A 27,365-nucleotide genomic window follows, 5' to 3' on the forward strand; every position below is an offset into this window, starting at 1 on the left:
TCCTGGTGTGATCCCAAGCAGTGCTGCAACCTCCCTGGGTGTTCTGTTTCCAAAACCGCCACAGCCTGCAAGGAGTTTGTGCTCCATACTGCCTATGTGTGTCTCTGCCGGACACACACTCTTCCTTTTATTTAAGGAAATTCTGTAAGTGCTTGGTTGTTGCAGTGAAGCTCATGCTACAGATGTAGGGGTGTCCTCTGTACTGCATTGCAGCCAGGTTGCTTTAAGCAGCCTTGAGTCCATATGGACAGGTGACTTACTCCTTCTCCACTGTGGCTCCCATTGAGCAGCAACCATGTCAGCAGGCTGCAAGTGTAAAACTCTATCCATCCACCCACCCATTGGTAAAGCATTGTCCCCAGGCTCTCTGAGGGTGTTTTGGACTGATTTCTGATGTGTACTTTTACAGAAGTTGGCAAAGTGCATATTGAAACTGTAGCAATCATTGGTAATCGGTTTAGTATAGATTTTAATGGATGTTAATACAGTTTTCCCTCGAAGTGCAATAGAAATTACTCCTAACTTGATCTTGCCATCAAAAAAAGCTTTCCAGTGCTTTGGTTTTATTTTGTGTAGTTTTAATCAGTTACTATTTCAAAGCACATATTTTTGCATTAATATACTACTAGGAGATTTCTTCTGCCCTAAAAAACATAAGTTGCTTTAATATCAAAATGTTTCACTTTGTGAATTTCCGCCACTGGAGATGAAGACATTTCTCGCATTACGGCATGTTTCATACCTTGAAAATATTTACATCAGGCTCTTTTTCCTGTGTTATTTTCTGTCCAGAGGCATTTTGCGTGATGAAGGGAGTCTACCTTTTGGGAATTGTATAATTCTTTGTGAAGATTTGGTTTTGAATGGTTTTGAAGCTCTGAAATGTTTTCTAACCATAGCACAAATTACAGATGTGTTTATGTGTGCATGTGTAAATGTTTCATACATTTAAATCTTCCTGATTTCATGTTTAATAGTTGCACACTCTAAGGGTACAATACAGGTGTGAGGAAGAAGTGCCAAAGTTCAGTGCTTACTGGATAGTATCAGCTTCTGATGCGAAGTGTTGACCCTTCAGCCAGGCAATGCCTGGTCCTCTGCTTGTCCGAGGTACCGACTGTTCTGCAGCCACAGCTCCCTTACCCAGATCACCAAACTCACCAAACCCTTATTCCCAGTATTTCACTGGTTTACTTCCATCCTTTTTCCACTTGTTTAAGCTGCACATTTAACTTCGTCGTTGAAGTCTTAAAAGCCTGCCCTGTTACCTTGTTTGTCATCTGTATTGCTGGAGTCTGACATTTATCCTCTCACTTTCTCCTTTGCAATTACTTTGTTCTAAGTCAACACCTCCACAGTCAGCTCACTCTCCTAAATCTGGCATCAAAATCCTTAAGTAGCTGTGTGTTGTCACACATCCCACCACCACCCCCCCCCTCCCCCAATAAGCTAGTTACTTATTTAAAATCACTTGTCAGTGTCTAAAGCCAAGCACCTAGGTCTTTGTGGGGGGGTTACCTGTAAACGCAGATGTAGACATTGTTTTCCCCGGGCTGAGCACTCCCATTTGATGGTACCGTTCGGATGGTGTTTGGCATGCTGGAAGATCAGGCGCTTTGCAGGACCTGTCTGAAGGGGAGGAGGAAAGCTGGGTTCTCAGGTGATACGGAGGGCTCTTTACCAGACTTACGTGGTGGTTTACAGTAGTTGAATGTGGTAGGAAGGAGCCACCATGCTGATAGAAAGCTGCAGAGATGGTGTGGTGGTTCTGTTCTGTGTGCTCCACCTGGGTGTAGCACAGAGGACAGCATGGCTGAGATATTGCAGGTTAAGAGAGAGACAGGGATAATCTCCAAGGTGACAGAAGAAAATTCTGCCGTGCCTCCTAGTTGCATAGAAAGAGCATGGTTTAATTAAGGGCTGAGCTTGCAAACTTTTCACTGTGCCTTTTTAAGCAGGGGATACAGCAGAGTTAGGTCTCTGTATCTGTTTGAGAGCAGTGGCCAATTAGCATGTAAATTTGTAATATTTATCCTAAGTATCCTGAATTTCTTGCAACGTGGTATTTTCCAATGGAAAGGAAACCATCATTTATCTTCATAAGCAATTTTATCTTTTGTGCTTATTAACTTTTTTTCCTGTGTTAATTGACTGTTCATCACTGAAACATATTCTTGTAATCCTTGGTAATCACCTATTCATGGCCCATCAGTCTAGTGGTCATTATTTTTTAATAATATTATTAATACAAAGTTGATGTTACACCAATTCATCAACAGCTGGTTAAAAGTGATTCACTTCCACTGTTTAAACAGCGTTTCCCAAACTTGCTGTGTTTGAATATAGTTTCAAATAGCTGCAAGCAAATTCTTTGCGTGTATTTTTCGGTGTTTAAAAATTGCTCAGTCACAGCAGCCTGCTCCTCAAAAAGATCTATCTCATTGCTATTAATTAATTACAAAGAGCTGTAAATATGCAGAGGCTCCAAAGACATTCACAGGGCTTGGACTGTGAGCCAAAGCAAGGACACTCCACATTAGACATAGCTCAGCAAGAAATTGCTACGATTAGACCCAGCTCTTCTCTGTGCACGTTATAGGGCATTCACTACAAAGCAATATGAACATTTCACAGGAGCTGCTGGATTTTCTTCTCTCCCTATCACGCACAATGGTACATCTGCACCACTTCTGCATCCTCCTCTTGAAGACGTGCCTCTACACCAGCACTGCTTTAACTCTGTTATTTTTTACAAGATTTCACTGGAGGCCCTGGTGGGAGGTGATGCGATTTAGGGGGGAATCAGAGAAAATATGCCCCTTCACACTTCCATGCCATGTGTCTCTCTTCTCTCAACTGCCCAACTACGTTCCCTCTGCCCCACCGTCACTTTCAGGTTGTCGGCCCTCTGGAGTGGGGAGTAAAGGTGCAAATGATGCAGTTCTGTGAGCTCCTGAGTCAAGGGGAAGGTATTTATATAGAGAGCTGCTGCAGATTGAACAGTCGGGCCATGCAGGACTTTTTGCTAACTTGATTTTGTATTTTCTGTAAATAAAGCTCTGTGCAGCTGGTTGCTCAGTGTCACTCATTTCTTCTTGTAGGTTGCCTCCAGTTTTCAACTGCCCTAGCTGATCTTGGTACATGGTAGCAGATGGGGTTTTTTGTTGTCACTTAGGGCCAATGTTTTTCTGTTGACTATTAAGAAACCCTAGGTTTTCTTCTAAAGGGCTGTTTTGTGTGGCTTCTCAGCCACCTAGCTGTAATCTGTGAAAGCCAATACTCCATGTAATATCTAAAATCTGACCTTCTGGGATGTGATTCTCACAGGTGGTGGTATTGAATTCATCACTAAAGCTTTGTTGTAATCTCAGCTGGTACAGATGAAACATAACTTCGGATTTAAAAAAAAAAACAAACAAACAGGCTTGCTGTTCTTCCTTTTTTTATCATCTCTTTTTATTTAAATAAATTGGTTGTTGTCATCCCATGTTTTCACCTATGTGAATAATTGGTTTGTAATGTATCACATGAAACAGCAAGCTTTTTGTGACAAACTCATTCTTTTCATTTTAACCTCCATCTGCCATTCTGCTCTCTTTGAAACAAAACAAACAAAAAAAGCGACCCGAAAATCTTTGTCTAGCTTCTGTCCTCCCTGCAATGGAGGTCTTTTCCCACATCTCCAGCAGGGTTTTCGTGCAGGTGTGGCACACCCGGCCACTGATTTTGGGGGGCATTTGATGGGTGCTGCCAGATCCCAGCCCTTGACTTTGCTGGGTTCCCTGATCTTGGCGCTGGAGCAGCTGTTGTGCTCGACACAGGGAGCTGATGCTGCGTGATGAACGGGAAGGGAGACAGGCAGGAGCGGGAGTGGGTGACTAAGAACCAGGTGAAAGCAAGCTGTTTCTTTTGCACAGTGGCAAATCTTTAATTCACGTGAAGCGAACATCTTTGGGGTATAGAAAAGTGTGAGGCTCTACGCTGTATGGACATTCCTCTGTACTTAATATTTCTTTGTCACTGTTCTTCCATCAATATGGAGTTATATTCCAAGTTTTCCTTTTTCTTGTAATAGTGACGTGGTGAAAACTGTGTTTCAGATGTGATACAGAGGATGGAGGGGAGGCAAAACGGGTTTGGCTGCGATCTTCCTAGCTCTACATGCTTCAGAAATGACAATGTGCAAGGGCCAGGGGCTCACCAGGGCAGCCAGGGGGAAGCCCCTGCCTGGGGGCATCAGGTACTTTCACTGGGATGGGCCCAGGTCAGACTGGGATGTCAGCCCCAGGCTGACCAGGGCTGGAGACCAGCATCCTACAGCATCACTGGGTCAGGGACCCATAGCCCCGGGCTGGGCAGAAATGGAGTTGTGGGCCATAGGGAAAGAGTATTGAATATGTCATTTAAATACCCTGCTTTGCTTCTGCTTTACCAAAACCCTCATCAAATAAACTAAATAAAAATGAGACTTCAGTCTTGCCAAAACAGGATGGAGTTTTTATTGAATGTGGACCTGAGAAATTAATTTAGTGTTCCCAGGAGCTAAAAGCATGAGAGTATCAGCAAATAAAACTGTGGTTTGGAATCCAAATGGGGGCGTGAAGTTGCTTCCATATTGGCTTGTCTTAATTGAACCAAACGGTTTACCTAGGTTGCTTCCCATATTACAAATATGGATACTTCCTGTTCTGTTCTATTTTTTCAGTGTGTTCATTTTTCTTTGTGCTTGAAGTGGTTGTAGGACAAAAGGCCCTCATCAGCTGCAAGCCTAACAATGAGCTGGTTTTATTCCAGATGCTGAGTTACTGGTCAGAAGTCTTTGCAGTCAGTGGGAGGTCCAGATTTCAGTACTGTAACCTCAGCCTAATCAGGGAGAGAGCCCATTAACACGTAATCACAGTTCTTCATTGTGGGGTAATAAGCATACCTTTGTCACTGACTATGCTGGATATGAAATGACAGGTATTGCAGAGGAACGTCTGTGCTAAACTAATCTTCCCTTCAGTTGGTTTTCGTCTTTTCTTTCTAACATTTTTTTTCCCTCCAACCTCTTAAAGAAAATATATGCAGGAATACTTTAACACCCTTCCTCCCCTCCCACAGTGCCCGCTTCTGCTTCTGCTGCAGCACTCTGAAAATAAGTATTTTGTGGAGATTTTTTCTGACTGCAAAACAAAAAGGAGATTCTGCCCCCCTTTAAAATAGATATAAAACTTTTGCTGATCATCCATAGGCTAGGCTAATGTCAAGCAGGAAGTGGGTCCCTGTCTGTTCAGCCCAAAAGGATCTTCCAAAGGATCATCCCTTTTCACTGCTCTCTGAAGAAGCTTCTTGTAGAGATCTGTCCCTGACATACTACCCTGCTAAAGGCAGGAAGAAGATTAGGAGGAGACTGGAGTAAGAAGGGCAATGCTATTGTACAGCTTAGAGGGACTTCTCCGATAGACGTGAAGTGCTTCCAGTAAATTTCCTGACTTTTCTGTTGGTATATGTGGAGTAGCTTAGAAATTGCAGCATAAGCTGCAAATTAAAGACATTTTAAAACATGTTGTTTCAGAAATGGTAGTGTATGCTATGTATAAGACTGAATTAGCCTTACTATCTAGAATGATATTTGTGGATTATACTTTAATGGCTCAATCCTACAAGCTACTGAGCAAATCTGGCTTTATCCACTTATGGGCAGGCTTTACTTTAGCGTGTGCATGGTCTCCAGAAGAATAAGGCTGTTTGCATGCTCATATGTAAGCTTCTATGGAGGCGTTTTTTTGAGCTACTTAAGGCCTGAACATTGAGCCGCGCAGCTGAAGTGCTTTAGTTACCTCTCACACTGCTCCCTTTCTCCTGCCCAAAGGGAAAATGAGCTGCCTCACTGGACATGGGGACATCTTATGTGAAGCTGAGTTTAAAGTTAAACAGTAAGGTTTGGTTACTGTTTTTCACTGTACTTTCTGAAGTATTTCCATCAGTTATGTGTGCACCAGTCCCAGGATCATGTGGATAAGAGTTGCAGCTCCCATGGCTGCCTTTGCATGCATCTGTTTTACAGGGCTTGTCCCCTCAGGATGTCTAGTAAATTCTTAAGACATTAGTGAAGTCTCTCTGCTGCCTTGAGCTTAGCAGCTGTGGCTAGACCCTGTCCCTGCCCTGCAGTCAAGGTTTGTAGTACCTTCTCTCCAGTCTGTCCCACTGCATCAGGCTCATGGGCAGTCATTTCAGACCTATGCGTGCTACATTGAGACCAGGCTCTGGACCAGTTTTCTGTAGGGCTTGATGTCTGTGTCATCAAAACCTCGTGTGACACTGCAATGCTCATCATTTTGTAATGCCCAAGATTATAGTATCAACCAAGCAATTTGATTCATTTAGGCTTGATTTTTCAAATAAACCCCAAAGAGTACGTTTTAGGAGAGAGGTTGCATAAGGCACCTGCCTGAATGCCTTCAGCCAAAGGAGCAGTGTAGTCGGCAAAGGCTTCTTTCTGCCAAGGACAGCTCCAGAGCTTCTGAGGTACAGCACAGATCTTTGCTTTTGTAGTTTGTGTTCACTACTTTTTGCTTGGCTTGCCATGTATGAGGAGAAAAATCACTCCTTTCTCAACTCCTGTTTATTCAGTTTGTGTTTCATTTGTCTCTGCTTTTGTCTCTCCTTAAACATCAATACCTTTGCCTCACATCTTCTAGTGCATTAATGCAGCTGAGAGTCAAGAAAGATGGGTGTTTAGCCCTTGTTTTGTGGAGGCTGTGGTCCTAAGTATGTGTTCCAGTACAGTGTCTGTCATCTTGGCAAAAAGCACAGCAATGTTCAATTTATTTAACAAACGGTAAAATACTGAGCCTCCACCCTGGTGAGGTTCCTGGGAGGTGTAAAGTGCAGGAGGGGGATTCAGGAGGAAGCCGAGCGTGGGCAGTGAAGCTGTTTCAGGTGATAGTCCTCGAGCTCTAGCACCTCCGGAGATGCTGAATACCCTCACCCCAGCAGGAAGCTCCATAAAAGCATTTCTTGGAGAATAAAATATCATCATCTTAAGACAGGGTAGGCTGGTTGGACTCTTTATGCCTGTATTTGTAGTTGGCAATTGGTAAACACATTGCATTTAAAAAAAAAGGGGGGTGGGTGGGAGGGGGAGAAAAAAGCTTAATTTGAAACAAAACTCTGCCTTTTTTCCTTGCACTGAGCCCCTCCTGAAGGCCCCTAAGGCACTTGCCATTCTGCCAGGGTGGTATGCAGCACATCTTTGCTCCAGGCAAGCCCCAGGCCCACACAGCCTCCCCCAGCAGGCATGGCAAAACCTGGGGCTACACAATAAATTCCTCCCCTGCAAAACCTGGGGCTTTATTTCGGCACAGGAATCTGAAAGTGGCAACCCAGGGGGAAGAAGAATTCAAATTTAAACTTCCCACGCGGCAATACAGACTTACCACTGAGTCACCGAAGCTGCTTAAGAATATCATTGTAATATTTGCTGAAAACAACATTCCTACCTGATAAAGCTGAAAAGTGTTTATGCCATATAAAATTCAGTTCCTTGTTTGAAGTGTCCATTTTCAGCCTTCTTTTGGTCACTGATTTTAACAGACGTCTTGTATCTCTGGTAAAAGGGTTTTCAGCTAGGAGATGTAACTCAGACGGAAGTTCATTTTTTGTGTCGGGATATATTCTAGCTTCAGATGCTTGAAAGGAGTGAGTTACAAAGGGGAGCAGAAGGCTCTTTTTAACCAGAGGACCCCTAGTTCATATGAGATTTTGTGAGGAAAAAAGACTAGATAGAGAAGTCACAACATATATTCTGTCTCATCCTAGTATAACTGAATGAATTTCATATGAATTCAAAGGAGACATTTAAATGCTTAATTTCATTGGCTTGGAAGTTCTTTCTCAGGGTTTGATTTTTTTAACGTACTGGTTTTGTGGTTTTTCTGTAAAAGGCAAAATACAAAGATTGAAAAACATTTTTCAGTAGTCTAATTGTATTGTGCTATAAGACCTGGGATGGTAATGATTGATAATAGTAGATCTGTACTTAACAAGTTTGACCTGGGTGTTCCATGAATGAGCCAGTAGACCAGCTTGCTCTGTGCCATCTAGCAGGGGACATTTGTGAGTCAAAAAAAAAAAGAAGAAAATTCAGTTTCATTCCTACATTTAATGCCTATATGGCTAAGGGTCATCTGCTAGGAATATTATGCAACCTGATTTGAGGATGTCACATCATTACTGCTTGAGGACTGACTTTTGATTAACTACTGATAATTCAGGTTCTGCAAAATGTTAAGTAGGGCACACATGGGCCTCTTGATGCAACCAGGAGAATGAAACATCTCTGAATGTAGCTACAGCTTCCGATAAATGCGGTGCACGTGTGGCACTTGGTGCTGTTGCTATGAATTAGGGCTGTCTATAAAGATATAAAGAAAATGGTCAAATATGTTGCTGAAATACACTCAAAATTACTTTCATAAGTATTTCTGCAGGAATTAAAGACTATAATTAAATGTTCACAGGATTGATAATTTAGCTTTTAGGAAAAGTTCATTAATATGTCTATTTCTTATTCAGGCATGTGTCTCTGAATATTAGAATACATAACACAGGAATCCAGGATTCTTAGTTTTAAGTCCTGATGCAGAAAATTCTGATGCAGCTTTACAGATTTGGATTGTCAGTATAAGTCTGTGTCATCACACAAAGAAAATCAAGCCAGAAAAAAAAAGAGAGAGAGAAAAGGGGAATGTCAAGGAATATTTTTACTAAAAATGTTACGTGTCAGTGTTTCAGGGTTTGTGTGGTTTGGGGTTTTTTTGGTTTTTTTTTTAATAAAAACTATAGTTGCTATAAATGTCAACTTAGCTTGCTAGAAAAGCCTTTACATCTTAGTAGAAAGCTTTCTCCTGTTAATTGCCCAGTGAAGTTCCTTTTTACTTACACCACTGACCTTTATATCTGAGGACAAAGACATCCAGAATTTGCATTCCACTTAGGACCACTTTCATTGAACCAGACATAGACCTAACTGCGTTATTAATTGCAAAATATCATCCTGTCTATGAGATGCTTTCATATTTTGGCCTCTTTATAATACCATGTTAATGGCACAGTGCATTGAATTGATCTTGGTAATTATATTTCTGCAACTCCACAGAATCTTGCTAACTTTTTAGGTGACACAAGGAGAGCTAATAGTGAATAAATTTAAACCGTGCAGTAATAAGTACATAGTTCTTGTATGCATGTGATATTCATACTTTATATTTGAAAAATCAAGGATTTGTAGTATTTTCTTCTAGTCTTTAACCCCATGATTTCATATAATCTTTCATTTTAATAACCAACAATTATTTAAGTCTCCCTCCAGCTCCCTAACAATGATCCCTAACTTTCCCAGGTACCATCTTTTCTAAATGATTTATAAAAATTGAAAGATAGTATGTTATTAAAGCTAGGCTTAAAATAACTGAATTTATTAAAAAAACCCAAATAGATCCATATATCTTTGGAGATCTTGATTACAAGAATCATTCTCAGTTTGAGAGAAGCAAGTGCAGCTGCAGGTGTGAAAACAGCTGCTCTGACTGTTTGTCAAGGTTTGATTTGATCTGTTACTCCAAAGTGTAGAGCAGATTTTTCCTGTCTCATATTTTGGTAGCTAACCTAAAGAGGACACCTCTGTGGAGTTTCAGTTTTTGAGTATGGAGGTAACTGGTCTAAAGAGTAATGCCTAGGATTTTCAGAAGACTGAGGATTTTACGTGCTGAATTCCATGGAAATTGTGATGGAAGATGACTTCCCAAATCATGAATTCCTAATTATCTATCATTTATGTATTTTGATACCAAACAAAAAGTTAGAGGTTATGGAGATCATAAAACAAGTCTGAAAACTAGGAAGTGTCAGATTTATGTTGCTCATTTAACAACAATGATAATGTTTTCCCAAGAAGTAGGGATTATTTTTAGCACTTCACAATTTAACTGACTCACTGAAATTCCATAGAAGAGTGTAAAACATTTTTGAAGCTTAAGAAACATTTCCTTACTTTCTGTTGGAAGCTTTTTGCAGGTGATGGAGAGCATCGGTACCTGGAGTAGATTCCTCCAATTCACAAAACAGGCTCCCCCTCAAACTGGACAGAATATGGTGTGGTCCCTCGTGGTTTGGTTTTATTTGTAATTCTGCAAGAGCTGGCTATTGCAGCAGCTACATCAGAGGAAAATGTTAGTATTTTACGTGATGAAAGTTTAGATTACTCTGAAAATTTGCATTAAGAAAATATAATCAGTTGAACTGTGTTAAAGCAAAGGCAGGTCCTATGTGGAATGAAGTTAATGATTCCTCCTTGATCTCAGGAGTTATATTGTCATTTATGCTATCTGAGGGATTCTAGCCTGCAGGTTTTAGTTAGCAAACATCAAAATTTCCCTTGTATTCAGCTGGTCAAATGGCATAATCTGAATGAGGCTGTTTGCCGGTGAGCATGCGAGAAAGGGAAATGTGAGAAAGGTGACGTGAATACGGTGAGTTGTGGTAGCTGGACTGATGATGTTGGTGCACTTTTCCTTGAGAAACTGGGTGCTTGTGTATCTCAAAAGTCTTAAAGTAATTGTTCTTCAAATTATAAAATAATTTTTTAAAAAAGTTTCTTTTCTGCATAACTCTCCTTTGGTTGGTTTTTTGTGTGAGAGATATATATATTTTTCCCTTCTCTGTTTCAGAGAGAAAATCAGTCTTACCTTCTTTAGGGATTTACTGTCGATTTTCTGTTTCTCATTCCTCTCCTGAAACCTTGGTTCTCCTTCTCTGTTGGAGCCTGTGCTTTTGTGCTCTCCAGTGCAACCTAAATCAGTGAACAAACCAGAAAATTACTTAAAGGCTGAGGGTTTTTATTTTTATTTTTTATAAGCGTTCTTTTAAATGAATCCTGTCTGCTGGTTGAGAGATTTTCTCTGGCATCCCTGAGGAACTTCAGATGTTGAGATGTCTCTGCCCATACAGGGACCGGCAGGGGAGGCACTGAGCTTGACAAAGGTTACTAGCAGTAGTACCATTATTATCCTTACGTGTAGGAGTGTGAGACCAGGATCCAATTGCCCCAAACGACGTCTAAAATGACCAGCTGTGGCATTGTGAATGTGTCATTTGGAAGCGAACTAAATACCTGAAGTTTTGAAGCTAGCAAATTAGGATGCTCTTTTTTCCCCAGGGAGTTTTCTTGCAGATGTGTAGGTTTGTTAGATTAACTCAGTGCATATTTAAAAGACCATAGGTGGCTTGTTTTAGGTGTATTTTGTCTAATGCAAGCTGCAATAAGGCATGTTCTTGGCAAGACGGTTGCCCTACAACTCCTTCTATCCACTATAAATCTCCTGACGGACTTCAAATGATTATGCAGCGTTCTGCAGTTAATGACATTAACAAAATTTTCTCTGTGAAACAAATTTGAGCATTGGTAAAGGAAAACACTTTTCGGTAAGATAGGCAATCAGCCACAGGATAAATTAATGTTACTGTCTTAGAATTTTTAGGCTGCGTAATGTTTGTTTTAGGGTAAGAGTTATTTAAACGTTCTCAACTTGTTTTGTTTTGTCTTAGCTATTAGGGTTATTTATACTGGTTTATGTACATTATGTACATTTGAAGGAAAGGATAATCTGTAAGGATAATCGTAAAGGCAGCTTTAAAATGGCTGAAAGATGAGAGGTGCAAAACCGGGACTGTGTCCCTGTTGAAGCTCTACGAGTTTTCATCTTTCCTGTGACAGAAGATCCGGAGGTTACCTGGAGTTCTTGTGTATAGTTTGTTCTTTCTCAGAGTGGGCAGGTATCTATACAGATAAAATGTAATACGCAATTTTGCTTAAACTGTAATTTTTAGGGGAAAATCTTTGGTTAGCATTAGAAAGGTCATATTTGTAGAGATTAAAAAATAAAATCTGTCAACGGAGAGGTGATAGTCCTTCAAGGCAGAATGACAATTACAAAGCCAGTACCACCATGGAGAAAGTCTTAAGGTCTTAACAGGAAAGCACCACTCCTAACACAGGCTACAAATGGTAAATGCATGTGTAGGAAAGGATCAGGGATTCACTGCTGCTGTTTTGAGGCTGTAAGACATACCGTCCTCGTTGCCATTTTGCCTCCTGCCTTTGTTACCTTTTGACACAAGTTTCTTTACTAAGTGTAAATGAAGGCTGAACCTAGTGCTTGGACTCTTGTATTTCAGTGATACAAACCAAAATAGAGTTGGAGAAGACGAGGAGACAATATAGTAATCAAGAAGAAGTCATGTAATTGCATAGGTTTCCTCTGCTTTTGTCACGTGACTCAAATACTAATTTTGCAGTTCTGGCTCCCCTTGAATATCAAAATATTAGCAGCAACAAAAAATATATGCATTTCACATTTTGCCAGAATACAGCACTACAGCAGAGGGGCAAATACAAGTTGTCCTTTGTTTAATAACCCTAATGAAGTTTTATTGTGTGTGTGGGAAAATCAGTGACAACAGAAGGAATGATAAATACTTCTAGAAATTCAGAGAATTAACTGGCACTCTATTTCAAGGCAGAAAATGGCATGCAATGTAAAAATAATAAAATTGGAAAGGAGATAGTAATTTTATTAAAGCAAAGTAATGAATCCTGCCATGGGAGTTTGGAGACCATATGTATTTCATATGAAAACTTCATATAGCTAATTTGGAGTCTTTTTTATTGCCTTTTCTCAGGTCAGTATTGCACTGCTGAATTCTGTTAAACTGCTTTGCTGTAGATCTTGCAAGAGGTTTTATTGGTAACGGGTATTTTTTCCATCTAATTCACCATATGCTCCTGCTTTGCAGTTGTTATTTGTCTATCTTTGATGTTAATATTTATCTGTTGTTCAGGATGGTCGTTCAACACAGAGCCATTGTAAGTAAATAAATTTACAGCTGACAGTCTTGAAAGAGAGCAGCAGTCTTCATCTAGGACATGCAGAATAGGAAGATAATGATTTAACTTCCCTCTCATGCTCAGCGTTGTGTTGTGTTCTTCATGCTGCCTTACCCTTCTGTCTTATTAAAAATTGTCTGGTCTACTATTTACTGTAGTTCAAATAATCTATAAATTATTCGCTTTAAAACTCGTGTCTTTTCAAAGTGACTCCTTCAAGCGGTTTCCGTAACTGTTATGGAATGCACAGTTGAAACTGCAGCCCTTAAAGAACCAAGTGAGTGTTGGTTAGGCAACTTTATTATAAAGAGAAACATGGCTTGCTGGCAATATAGGGGAGAAGCGTTATCCTGAGTTGGTGAAACTTAAAACGAGTTGTCCCCAAGTTTGGAAAATGTCTCCTTACTTACTATGTGAAGGAAATAAATTTCTGGACTCCTTCAGCCCAGTGATGTTTAATTTTGAAGGTTGTGAAGGTATTCATGTTGATGGTAGATTTGGACAAGCTGTACTTAATGGTCAGATGGCACTTCTACAAGTAGTTTGGAGGTAGGCTTTGCACAGATAAGTAACAAAATATGAACTAGTCAGTCTCCTCCAGGCAATTTACGATGGGAAAAGAGGTTTTCCTGGGTCTATTAGGGTTTGTGCAGGGTAGGATGCCAGATCTGCTAGTAGTCACTGCAGGATTTTCCTAACTAGCAGCTGTCACTGTATTGGTTGATCCAAAACTTTAAACGTCTAAATTCTGAGTAGCTACAAACTTTCCATTTTGGGTGCCTCTCAATTATTTTCTGCTTTTCCATGTGGTTTATACCTGTTTACGGGATGCAGATTTTGAAAAAGCGTACTATGAAATTTGATGTTTTGGATTTGGTTTGGAAGTAATTTCTTGCACCTAGATTTCCAATTTGAAGATCTTAATTATGGTAAATAGGGTCATGTCTTGCAGAACATCTTTTGGGTTTGTGTAAGCAATAACAGGGCTGGATGAAGCATTTGCCGGTGCTTTGTTGGGGGTTTTGTTGCCGCCTTCTAAATCCATGCTCTTGAGTTTAAACTCTTTCACCTTTTTATTACAGACTTACTGAGCTCTATTAGTAGTACTATGGGCTTTCTTCTTCCACTTAAAGCTATTTACTTTTATTCTCAAAATTAACATGAAGGCTGCGAAGCAGCAGAGAAAGATGAATATTTTATTTTTTGAAACCTAGAGCCACTGATATCAGAAGATATAAGAAAGTGTTGCTTACACCTAATATGTATGCTTCCTAAGTAAAAATGCTATCAATTTTCCAGGCATTTTTGTTACTGAAAATATTGCATACATCTAAACAGGGTAGTTTGTCATTTATTCCCCATTTTTTTTTAAACTTCAGCTGTGGGCAGAGGTTATGTAGTTGTAATTGGTGTGAGTTGTCAGTATGGTTGAGTAAGTTATGTGAGAAACAGTTCTGCTTTTTTAATCCCTTTATACTGAAATGTTTGAAAATAGGAGCTTGTGCAAAAAAAAATTACCCAATATTTCTGAAGGAGCAAAATTGAGAGGTCTTCAGCGTGCTCTTCATGCGTTTGTTTGCCAGCTAGATGAGCAGCCATGTAATTAACAGAGCTGTGTTGAGTTATTCTGGCTGAATGTCTGACCCTCATGGTTTTGAGTTTATGAATTGGTAAATACTTTCAGTGTCCACAAAACTTGGATGTATGGAGCTTTCTGTAAATACTGTCAGTCTAAAAATAATTCTGAAGAATTGCTCAGAAGATAGTGTTATAAATGTACACGTGCCAACAATATTAAAATATTCTTTGTGGAGAAACTGAACTCCAGATTACACATCTCAGTTAATCTTTACTACATTTTAGGAAAATATTTATAGTTATTACAGGGCTGCTAAACAACAATTAAAAGCTAACTGATTGAAATGGTGAAAGGGTCAGTTTTGCATGTAATCATTAAATGAATTGAGTAGTGGTGGCTGAATAGTTTGAGAGCTTCAAATAATCTTGTGTGGATGGAAATACTTCTGAAAAATATATAGGTAATTGAGGGAATCTTTGCACTTTTAGTACAGAAAGAAATTAAGCTCGTTTCTTATGCATTTGGGACATCATTTGAAAGAAGAAATAACTCCTGGGAACTAGGAAGTAGCATTTATGCATTATTAAAATGAACATATGTGGATTGTTCTGTATTTTAGAGCCAAATAACCAAAGAAGTTGAGCTGGGTTTTGATCTTCTTAATATTTTGTTATCCTGGAGAGAAGGCTGTTACTTGGAGCCATTGTCTCAACGTGTTGCTTATGAATTACATTGGTCGTGGTACTGAGGGCTGTGGGAAAAGAACAAAAACACCAAGGCGGTTTTGCCTGGCTCCCGGTGCCAGAAGCAGGGGTTTCTCCTACCAGGTGAGCAACTTCAGCAGGAGCTGGTGGGTGGGAACATGTCTCTGCGTCTGCAGACAAGTACCCCAGTAACTGTGGGTTGGTCTGTGTAATAGCAAGTTTTCCAGCTGTAGCAACTGTATGGTGTGATTCAACAGGATTTGGCTCCTGATGCACACACACATAGGGTTAGCCGTGGTCTTATCTTTTCTTGTAGCCACTTCTGATGGCTTTGAAGAAAAGCAACTTTTTATCTGTCTTGTTCTGCCAAGGAAGCTTGAACTGAAAATGTCTTAGCTGAAATCTGTAATTCTCTTTTTTTTATGTTACCCCCCCTGTTTCTTGATTTCCTGTATTTGTCAGTGCTGTCTATATCTATCACTTTGAGTATTTTACTGATAATGAGGCAATTTCTCCCTTGTTGGAAAGCTGTAATCATCTAGACACATTTTTAAAGGAATGCATAGATGGCACAATGCAGAACGTGCTATATCAGAAATTTATATCTTTTCCAACCACCTCAGTTATCCTAATAAAAGATTTTAGTGTTCCTGCAGACCTTGAATCCCTCATATCTATCATGGCTATAATTATATTAAATTTTCACACAACATAAAAAAGTAATTCACTTGTTCGTTGAGACCCCCTCCCGCAGCAAGTATAAAGGTGCTCTAGGTACAGTCGTGGATTTGTATGTCCTATGTCACAGGCTAAATCCTGAACTATAAAAATAGAAAATATAGATCATCGTACATCATCCAGCTTTAAACATCAGCCTCGTGTCAGTATGTGGCTGTGGGCAGTGTTGCTGGAGATATTTTATTTGGGTGAAGTGCAAAAATAGGTTAGGGTTGGTTTTTTTCCCAAGCCATGTTTATCTTTTCTTCCAAGAAATTAACAGAATTCTTCTTATAAGCTCACATCATAATATTTGAAAATCAGCCATCATAAATATTTCTTCTTTGTACAATGGTTTCAGTTTGGTTTCTTTTGCGAGCTTTTTAGAAAGATGGCAGTAAGAGGGACAATAAAAGAAGTAACATACTCCAAAGCAGTTTCATATGTATGATGAGTTCATTTTAAATGTTACTGTATAGACCCGAAACCAAAGCATCTTAAAGAATATTTTAAAGACGTGTTAATAGAAACGGCATAAAAATGGTATCAGATATTGCATTCAGCCTACTTAAAATTCAACCTGTGGTTTCAATTCTACCATGTTATTTTCTTCCTATCTAAACTGTATCATCATCTGCTATTCCTGTGTGTGCCGGACCATCAATATTGTTTTCTGCAGTATTATGCTTTAGCTCAGTCCTGGCCCCGTGGCATAAAATTGTTGATTGTTTTTCAGAGCATGGATGAAAACTATGGACAGTTTTCAAGGGATAAATAAAACGTGCTCCTTATTCTTAGCTAAATGCCTCAGAAAGCGTCTCTCCAGTAGGCAAAAGGACAGAGGACTTTCTGAAACAACTACTTTAATAACTAAAATATGAATTTAATAGCATGTGAATGGGAAGCTTTTCAGTTTGACAGTGATTTCCAGCTTCCTTCGTTTCTGGATCCCCATACATTTTTCAGAGCAGGAGCATCCCACTTTGGAAACTGCTCAATCGTTAGTATTTGGCATGTGCTGCTTCTTGGTCACCATTTCCAGACGTTTTGAAGGCTGCCTTTAGTGCTAGCTGAATAGCACAAACACCAGTAAGAAAGAAAACAAATCTTTTAGAGAATAGCTCTTTTATTTTGTTATTCACATTTCTGGAGAAGGGAAATACAGTCTAGCTCTTTTTTGTTTCAATGAGAACTTTCTTTTTTTATCTAAATAGAATACTTGGTGTTTTTTCCTAGCACTGAGTCATCAGAAACATAGAAAAGAAGTTCCCTAAAATGATATAATATTGCTGTGATTTTGCTATTTTAAAATCCCACCTCTGAATTTTGAAATACTGTTTCTCAAGTTATGTAAAGATTTTCTAAATTTCTGGAAAATTTGCATGCTTTGAAACTTCTCCCTATTTCTCTCCTGTTTCTGGAATTTGCTTGATAGTCAGACCTATACTGCAGATGGAGGAGAGACTAGAAATTGTTTCCATTGGAGCGTGGTCAGCTCTTGTTAAAATAGGTCTGGCTTACTCCATGGCTGACCATGCTCTTACGGGCTTTAATTAACATGGATCTGTCACTTAAGTTTGTTATTAGTCACTTGGTATGAGGCAAGTAAAAGAATTTCACTGACCTGAATCTGAAAACTCTTGATTTCTCATTTATTTTCTTATTCCAGTGTGGTCACAATTTCGAGCATGAGGCAGAATTCTCCTTTGAAGTTGTTTATTCCATCTGATTAACTGTTAATATCTTGGTTTTAAAAGCACTTTTTGGAGAGTAGGGCTTTGGTGCTCAGGAATCAAGAACACAACATAATTAGTGGGTATATTAAAAAAATTAAGCTTGTACTTATGATTAGTCACCTAATTAATTTGGTAGACTATTCTTTTCCTTTCATAATGTTTTACTGTAGAATGTTTTTATTCCAGCATTTTGTATTTTATTTACAAACTTAAGAGGCAAAGAAATCCAGAAATGCAAAGAATGATCTTCATACTAAATTATACTCTTTAAGAGAACAACAACAAAAAATAAATACCCCAACCAAACTAAAGAATTACATTGCTTGGTGATTCTTTAATGAGCTTGTAATATATACAGTGCAAGTGATACTAATGAAATGTCATGTTACAGCTCTATAGCTGTTTTTTTTCCCAGAAACCTAACAAGTCGTTTTGTTTTATTTTGGTTTTAATAGTGGCAATAATAACCTGATGAGGCATTTGCCTGGAAGCCCAGAGACCCCTCAAGGCCCAGTTTAAGTTACAACAGTGGTGCTGAGAGCTCTGGACTTCCCCACAGTAAAAACACAATGAGCGTAGTCTGTAATCTTGAACAGAATTATACTTTTCCCAGTAAAAGTGGTAGGAAAATAAATGCATTTTTGCCAGGTGAAGAAGGATTTACAGCTAGTAGAGAAATGTGAATTTTATTTCTAAGCTCCTTAAAAGCTGCTACAAATAATGAACAAATCCACCAGCGATGGGGCAGGATCTGACACCAGGTATGTTTTAGGAATGTGCAGTGGGGAGGGACTGCTGCTTTGAAAGACTCATATCCCCTTCATTAAAGTGTTGTAGCCTGCCACTGCCATACGATTATTCCCTTTATCCTGCCATCCCTTTCCAATTAGGTAATAAAGGGAATGAAGAATTGTTGCCCACTCTTCATCTTGCTGGTGATGGAGGAACAATGCTAAGGCAGATCCGTAGGCTAGGAAGCTTACCACCCCCCCGGCTGGTGAAAATCCTTTCACACGCTACTGTTTGTAACAGAGACGGGTCTTTCCCTGTGTTTTTGAAACTAAATGCCAAGTTCTTATTAGTGCTTTGTGGGTATTCAAATCTAGTTGCTGCCTGTTTTCCAGTTGCTAGACAGTTGAATAGAATAAGCTCTGAGTTTATTATCTGTTAGCAAAACCTGTGTTTTTACATGAATTTCTATTGTCGCAGTTATGTAAACAAAGCACAAGTATCTTGCTCGGCTCTGTGTTGGCAAAGGAAAATAGAAGTTTTATACATTGTGTAGGGTCAAATACCAAAGGAAAGTCCGCCTTTCACCACCTCCGCTGCTAATGTGTGGGCCAGATTCCTGACCTGCTGACTACATATAACTGGCCCGATAATTCAGAAGAAAACAAAAAGCCTGAATGTTGTTCTGACTTTGTTCTCTTAGAAATTCTTCTCTGAGAACAGTAGCTCTCCCAGGACACAAACCTAACACCCCTGGGTCCCTACCAAAGCATTTCCCTCAGTTGCCATCCAGCCCATAGCAGTATGCAAGCAGTTAATAGCAACATCAGCGTGATACCTTGCACTGACGATAGCTTTTTTCTTTGGAAACATCATCTTTCTGTATATCTACCTTGAAAAAGAAACCACAACTTATCTTAAAAAGGCAGGCATTTTTACTGTTGAAATAGTTAAGGCAGGCTCAAAACATCCTTCCTAAACGGAGACTGGGGATTGAGGCTCAAGAACTCTTGTTTTTAGCATTGCCAATGGAGGGTGCCTTAAGAGCTCTGTATTTCGATAGATGCTCCAGGTATTCACACACTGTACTTAGATATGTGATGCATCCTGAAAGGTGTGATTCAGAGTACCTAATTCTGGAAGGGTAAGTTCTCCCTGTGTCAGAGTACACATAACCTCGGGGCCACCTAGGTTATGTGGTTATGTGCCTAAAGCAAAGGCAGGGTAAATTATCCCAGCCCAACACAGACGCTAGAAAATACACTCAGCGCTTGCTGGTTATTTAGTTGCTTGGAGGGTTAACAGAGCTCGCCACACATGTCTATTTGAAAAATATTTCCAAAGAGTTGTTTGTTTGTTTGTTTTTTTGAAGTCATTTCTGTTTAACTGACCTTTTTTTTTTTTTTTTTTTTTTTCTTTTTAAGATAATTTTTAAAGATCTATTTGGAAAGAAAAAACAGCAACACCAATACCTCTCCAAAAATGCTAATCAGGAAAAAGCTTTCCAGTCCTTATAAATAACGTTCTTTGCAGAAGCATTATTCCTCAACATGTGAACTACAGACCTTTTCTGCTCTGGGAGTGGTATACAGAGAAAGCAGGAAATAAGAAGTGCAGGCACAGAGGAGGGAGAGAGGAAAGAAATGAAAACAAAAGTGATTATAGGGATAGGTAAGAGTGCAGTTGTGAGCTAGGGCAGTAGTTTCTTGCAGCACAACTATTTATTATCAGGTTGCCATGGCATAGGGACAACTGAGAAGATTTTGCTGAGACCATTTTGGGTGAGGGAAGAGAAAGATTTACAAGGGCGTTTGGCAGCTGGGCAGGAGCTTTTAATTATTTTTGCCAATTGATCTGATAGGATTTTGGAAAGGTTGTTGCATAAGAGGCAAAAGGCATTGAGTCTGGTAGTGAGAGTAACTGTGAGTGAGACTCAGCAGGTGAAGCTCTGGGGTGAAATTCGGGCTGGAGATAGAACTGCCGGAGGGGTATTGCTGCAGGAGAGAAACAGTGCCAGTATCCAAGAGCATGCAAATCGGCGTTTTGTAACAGGGTGAGGAAGCAAAGTCGAGTTCACCCTTCAGTTTTTGTTGGCAGAAGATACCCATATTGAGATGGCATAGGCACAGTCAGGGAACGTTCACTCCTTTACCTTCTGTGATTGTCATGCTTTCTAACTGCAGCGAGTCTCTCCTACCTCAGAGCTGGAGCCTTTATCATCTTTGCACTGTAGCAATACTGTCTCAGAGCGTACCATGTATGGAAAATATGCCTATAGAAAGCCTGTTTTTTCATGCTAATCTTGGTGGTTTATGCCTCCATATATTTTGTGTCAGACTCCAGTGTAATTGTCGAGAATGTTCCCAGTATTGCTTTATTTACATGTTTTTTAAAATGTTGGAGTTAATTGAAATCTGAAAAACTATGCACATCCTTCTATGTCATACACCTCTGGAATGAGATCTAAAATGTGTTTAAAAAACCCAAACCAACGGGATGCTATGGATTCATGCCCCAGTTGATAAAGTATGTCCTGCAAGGCATTTAAGGCCCTCAGTTCAAATACATTTAATTGCAGTTTACATTATTATTACATTACTAAGTATTAGCATCTTTAATATTGACCAGTGACTGTCAAGATTCCACAGTTTGACATATGTGATCCTATTAAATCCGCAGGGAAACACATGCCATATTTTCTGTTCCCACAGCCGCTGATTTGCCACCAGGTTTCCAGCCTGCATATAGCTGGGATTTTAGTGTGTTTTGGGACACAAAGAGCCAGTGCACTCCTCTCCTTGGGGAATTCAGTCATAAGTCACTGACTAAATTACTTTTTCTTTGATCCCCAAAAACCCTCGTGGCGTTATGAAGGAGCCACCTCCTTCGTAATGGTGAAAGGTGCCTTTCACCACCTCTGCACCTCTTCTAGCACCTTGTTACATGAGGAAAAAGCCTGGAGAACTATATATAGCCCCTGCAGGTGTGCGGGACTGGGGGAGGGAGAGGAGCAGGAGGTGCTGAGATGTATGTATTTATAAAACTAGTCCTTGGGAGGTGTTGAAGCCCTTTCATGGTGGGTATCTCGTAAGTACATGAGAAGAAACCAAAATTTACTGCTGAGATGTGCAGACCCAGGAGAGAGCCAGCAGGAGCAGCTCAGCAAACGGCACCGAGAGCGTGCCTGACCTCTTGGCTTACGTGCCCTCATCTGATTCTCTCCACTGCTTCCCTAGTAGGTGTTTTGTACTGTGCAGTTAAGGAGCCAGAGAGGAAACGTTTGTGCAGTGCTGACAGATCTGCAGTGACTGATGGGGGGACGGCTGCTTCCTTCTGCCCTAAACACTTTTAATGACCTTCCAACATGAGGCTGGTAGCTGCAGGGCGGAGAGACACACCGGTGACTCTGTTCCTGTGGATCAGTTCAGCGGCACATATGGCACAAAGAGAGTTTTGGAAGAAAATCACACGGGTATCATTAGCACAAGCTTTAGAAATACCTAGAGCAGCCTGCAGCTCTGCAGGGTATTTCACTGAGGCTGTGCACAGCAAAACTTTTCTCCTGGTTGTCACCAGCTGTTAGCAGTTGCTGGTGAGGAGGAGAGAAGGTTCAGTTCACCCTCGCCCTGACCAGACCGCCCCGCTCGCTTCTTCCTGGCAGCAGGCAGACACATTTGCCCCCTTACCAGCCTTCACTAAGTGACGGCCAAAGCAGTATGAAAAGCAAAAGGATGTCTGTATTTAGTGGAAATCTTCCGTAGAATGAAGTTCTTTCAGGCTTGCTTTATATTTTCTTTTGGGAGATCAAGAATTTCTACTTCTGCAAGGTTTCTGTACTCACAGTATTTATTTTTTGTTTCCGAAGAATTGGGTCCTGCAGCTTCAGTATTGGCACTTTGTGGCACTTCTTTAGTAGTTCGAGCCTCTTCTAACCGCTGGCAACCATAATGCTTTCAATATATAATACCTAAGCAAGGTAGTTTTCTAAAAGAAAATAAGCAGATGTCAAGGTTATGGTTGATCTTGGGACGACAAGTGCCAGGTAATAAGCACTTTGTTCAAAAAGACACACTCAACGGTTCTGCAGGAGATTTTAGCATTAAGGCTTCTGTCATGAGTCACAAAAGCTATTGTTTTATCTGAGACAGCGGATCTCAAAGCCATCTTATTTCCAGGGTGGGGAACAACTGGGCTGTAGTTTGTTTGAGGGTTTTGAGCTCAGTGTAGTTGAGAGGACTGAGGGCTCCTCATGTTTGTCGTTTCCAACTCCCACCTTCTCCATGGTCTTTATTTGCTGCACCGCTCTTTCTCTTGCACTGAACCCTTCGTTCCTGTAAACTAGTGTGATTTTCATAAATACAACCTTTTTCTATGTCTTGTGCTGTTTATTACATTGCTGCCATTATTATTACATTCAGGAGCATCCAGTCTAGTGTTCAGGGGGTGTTTGCATGTATTCTCGGAGCTGGGAAAGCTTTCACCTCCTTTGCGATTCAGCAGCAGGACCGAGGCTCTCAGCAGTTACCTTGGAAGAGCCTCCTTGTTGTCTCTTCATTTCTTCCCACGCATTCACCCATGAGCTGCCTCTTCTCCATGTCTTCTTCCCACTCCCAGCCCATAAAACTTGTCACGCAGTGTGCAGCTCAGCTCCCACACAGCCACAGCCGTCAGCCCCTGCACTGCCAGCAGCAGCATCCCGTCCTTCCTCCAGCTTCCAGGGTGGGATCCTTCCCTTGCGAGCGGAGCCATCTCTTCTGCTAGTTACAGTCTGTGAAGCCTCCCCACCCTCCAAACGCACTAATGCTTGCATATATATTTTGTTGGGGTATTTCTGAAGTTTGTGTATTATAAACAAAAAAAGAAAGTGAAACAAGCATTATTTGGCTTCTTAGGAAACATTTAAAAAACATTTTCCATGTTTTGAAAATGAACATTTAACAAGACGCATTTTCCTTTGCTTATTTGATTTTAATTAATAATTAAATTAAATAATTAAAATTATTTTTTATTTTTTTTTTTAAATAATTATATTAAATAATTAAGAATTAAATAAAAATAAATAAATAAAAACTATATTATATATAGGGGGTGGGGGGGCAGGGTGGGGGTGTGGGGGGGACGGGATGGACTAAACTATACCAAAAGGATAAAAAGACATTTTTTGTTTAAACAACTTCGATAAAGTATTTCAGCCAGTGAGAATTTTCTGTGTTTATTTACATTTAAAACACGGTTTTAAAAGCCTCAACTGGGTGTCATAGGAAAACCAGTTTTAGGAAAGTAGACAATTAGGTGTAACAGATAGGGTACACACTGTTTTCTAACGGATGATTTGGCAGTCAAGAAAGTGGCGTTTTAAAATACTCTCCAGGTTGGAGCAGCTCTTTTTTTTTAGTATAGCTGTCCTGTAGGTGAGTGTCCATGTATGAATTCACCACCATATTCTCACCTGTCCTGTAACTGTGTAAATCCAGGGGAAAAGCTGGATGTAATTAGATTGGCTTTGGATGTAGTCAGTGCTATGGGAGACTGTTGAGCTTCTGTCAGAATACAACAATTTGCCTTTACCTCTTTCCCCTTCTTTTTCCTGTGAATATCCCCGAAAAAAACTTTTAATTAAGATCCTCATTCCCATATCCCTAAACCAAACCTTTCACAAATATTCTACGTTCCTCCGTGACCTCTACCTATGCTTTGCTGTCCTTGCTACGTTTTGTTACTTTTTCCCTAGTAGTGCCCCATGTGGACCTTCCCAATTTCCCTGCGAGCTCTACCCTCCCACTCTGTCCCCGGTGAACCTGGGAAATGGGCTGCTCCTCCCTCTCTGCGGCGGACTTCCCTTTGCTAAAGTCTTTGTCCCTGGGCTAGAGACTCCCAGTTAACTCAGGTTTCATTTATGGACTGTATCTTTTAGACTCTGAGACTACCTCCAGTTGTGCTTGGGACTATCTCCAGTGGGTCCCCATCTCCTTTGCAGACAGTGCCCAAAGGTGGATGCAAGTTTCCAGCCAGCTCCTTTGACTGGGGTTGAGTGGGATTGGAGCTTTCAGTCTCATAGGGCATGCTTATGTGCCCATGCATTATTGTATACATACATACAAATAAGATATTGTCTGGCTTTTCACAGCAGTATGATTACTTCTGATGTTCTGATCTACAGTTTTTCCTCCCCATCCTGTATTCATGCGATCACCAAGCCTAAATGGATTGCTTTTTTGGTGCCCTGTGAGTAGCACCCTGTGACTCCAGACCATATCTCCAGTTACGAAGGATGGGTTTGAATCAGCTCTGTGTCTTGGGGCACTCACCACCCTTTCAGGCTTCGGGGCACCTGCAAATCAAATAAATATATTCTGTATTCCACTGTCCCCATCATTAGGAGGTGGTTGTTTCTTAACAGTAGGAAAACATGCCTCTGATGGACGAGGACATCTGAGACTTTAAAAACAAATAGGCAGCACAGTCTGCTCAGAAGAGATTGCTGCAGAGATATCATTAACTGTTTTTGGGGAAATGTTTCGAGGAAATAACTCAAAAATCTGCCATCCATTTACTTACAGCAATTTCTTATAGATGTACCTCAGGCAGATGAACCGTGAGAAAACTGGATTAGGATTGTCCTTTAAAATGTATTGAAATATCGGAATTGCTATTTTTGTGGGGAGTTAGGCAAATCTCATTCTTTTTCCATCTTGAGTGGAGGAAAAATGTAAGAATATATATATTAAATTTTCATGTAGAAAGTTGAACTACTTTGTCTTTTCAGTCTCAGTTTATTAGATAGGTTATTTAACCATTGACTGATCTGAACGTAGGTTTTTGGTCTGCTAAACCAAATCAAACTGCTTAAACTTAATTTGTTATGAAATTATACCTTAGAATAAGAAGTATTTCTGGAGCCATAGTTTCAGTGATGGTACAGGTCACCAGCGTGCTCTCAGATAATACCATAAAATAATTCATTCTGAATTTCTTTTGCTCTTAAGGCAAAAAAATAGGCCACTGTTATAACCCTGTTTTCCATACAGATGGATTTCTGTGCCTGGGGTTTCCTACAAAGTCCACTAAATGAAATAGATACTTTTTGAGATAAGTAATCTCAGAGTAGGGCCTCTGGTTGAAAATGTGGAGACCATTAATGAGTACAGAATTATTTGACTATGGGTGTTTATGATGAGAAAAAGCTGGATCCAGCACTTCTTTTTCCCCATTTTTGTTTCTTATTCAGACTTCAAAATAAAATTGATGAGAGAGACAGAGGGTGAGCAACTTTCCTTGAACACAGCTTTGTAACTCAAATTAACATCTGGTTGTTTCTTTGTCCACCATGCCATTTACCTAAGACACTGTCAACGACGGAGCCATTAAAATGCTGAGAGGCCAGTGGAAAGTAATTATTTTGGCACTGCTAAGATTGGGCCGTTTAGGTCGGCACAAAACCTCCAGTAGGCAAAACCAGGAGTAACTGCCCATTTTTCAGCAGAATTCACAATACGCTGTTGCTACATTAGCTCTTTTAGAGAGTTGCCTGCGCCCGAGAAGGTGCCACCATCTGCTTTGTTTCCTGTGAACCTGCACACACATTGCTTTCATTTTTTTATGGTATGATATGTATTATGAAATAGTTAATGATTAGTTTGTATGCTGATTACTGCAACTGGTGAGCAAGAGCAGTCTTGCGCTTAATTCCTGGCTGTGTGGGGAGCTGTGATGCGCTGGGGAAGCTGGCACACCCACCGCCCGCAAACCCAAGGAGAGAGAAATACTCTTCTCATTTGGCACTATGGCCCCCCACTGACGACTCTCCCACTTGCAAAGAGCCTTGGATGTTTCATACGTTCCTCTAAGCAGATTGTTTATTTTGCTGATTTGACAGTATAAGAACAGGCAGTGGGGATGCTTTCCATCAGTAATAATTTTAATTATCTTGGCAAAACTTTTCTTTCTTTAGTAACAGATTATACAACGTGGTTTGCCAGATGATGTAGTGATGTTTTCACTTCCGATTTATACTTTAAATTTTCCTGCTTCTAAGCAGCCAATAAATATGTTAAATTGTTTCTGGCCCATGTGGAAATTAAACTTAATGCTTGTGTACATCAAAAACATACTAAATGAGGTACCTTCACATCTCGTGCGCAGTTTATTTTGGAGCTGACAAGCCACAATTTTAGGTAAAGTTACATTTAATGTATTAGAGCTTTTCTGTTATAATTGCAAAGTGTGTCAGTCTTGCTAACCTTCATCTGCCAGGTTTAGGAGGTAAAGAATGTAAATGTTGCTGTTTGTGTTGACTAATCATTGTATTTGGTGGAAACTTGACATGAGTTAGTTTTGCAAAGCTGTCAGTTGCATGCTTACACGTAAGAGAAATCTCTGAACATTGAAATCACGAAGCTTTACACAGAAAATAGAATATTGCAGTTAGTGCCTTGTCCGGGCTATCCTGGGACAAAAATTTCACTTGAGTTTTCTCTGTCTGCTCATAGCAGAGGGACATGTGATCCATTACTACTGTTAGGAAGCCAGACGTTAAGAAGAATTGGATTTTAAAACTTACTGTGGTGTGCTTGCAAGTTTGAAATAAAGTTATTGATTCATTTATGCACTGAGAGCACTGAGACTGGAGACTTAAACTTACCAGCATTGCCCAGTGAAGCAGAAAAATGGTCCTGCTTCCCACTGCAGATGAGAAAACTGCAAACATAAAAATCTGTTGTCTGAATTTCCAAGGTTCTACATGTGTTGATTTTTATGCTCTCAACTTGCTGAACAAAGCTTGAGATTTCAATGGGGCCATGGGGTTTCAAACAAGGGATTCATGGTCTTTAGGTGATGTACAGAGAGATGGAAGTGAAGAAGTTCCACTGGAGAGAATGACACAGCTCTGTTAAAACCAGGCTTTCACTCTTGAGGGTTTAAAATTATTCCAGTTGAGGAGTGGTTCTCCATATACAGCACATGGGGGAGTT

General features: G+C 40.1%; 1 protein-coding gene and 1 long non-coding RNA gene across 4 annotated transcripts in view; both read left to right on the forward strand.

The window, feature by feature from the left end:
• LOC308071804 overlaps positions 1-23,409 on the forward strand; it is a 57,743-nt gene extending 34,334 nt beyond the window's left edge. Inside the window, exon 3 of the long non-coding RNA XR_013931306.1 lies at positions 1-23,409. This exon is cut by the window's left edge and continues 19,659 nt beyond it. This is a non-coding gene — a long non-coding RNA (uncharacterized lncRNA).
• The window catches only part of PLCB1 (phospholipase C beta 1), a 408,255-nt gene that overhangs the window by 168,760 nt on the left and 212,130 nt on the right, over positions 1-27,365 (forward strand). The window lies entirely within an intron of this gene.

Source organism: Falco punctatus, assembly GCF_963210335.1.
Source record: "Falco punctatus genome assembly, chromosome: 12".
NCBI lineage: Eukaryota > Metazoa > Chordata > Aves > Falconiformes > Falconidae > Falco > Falco punctatus.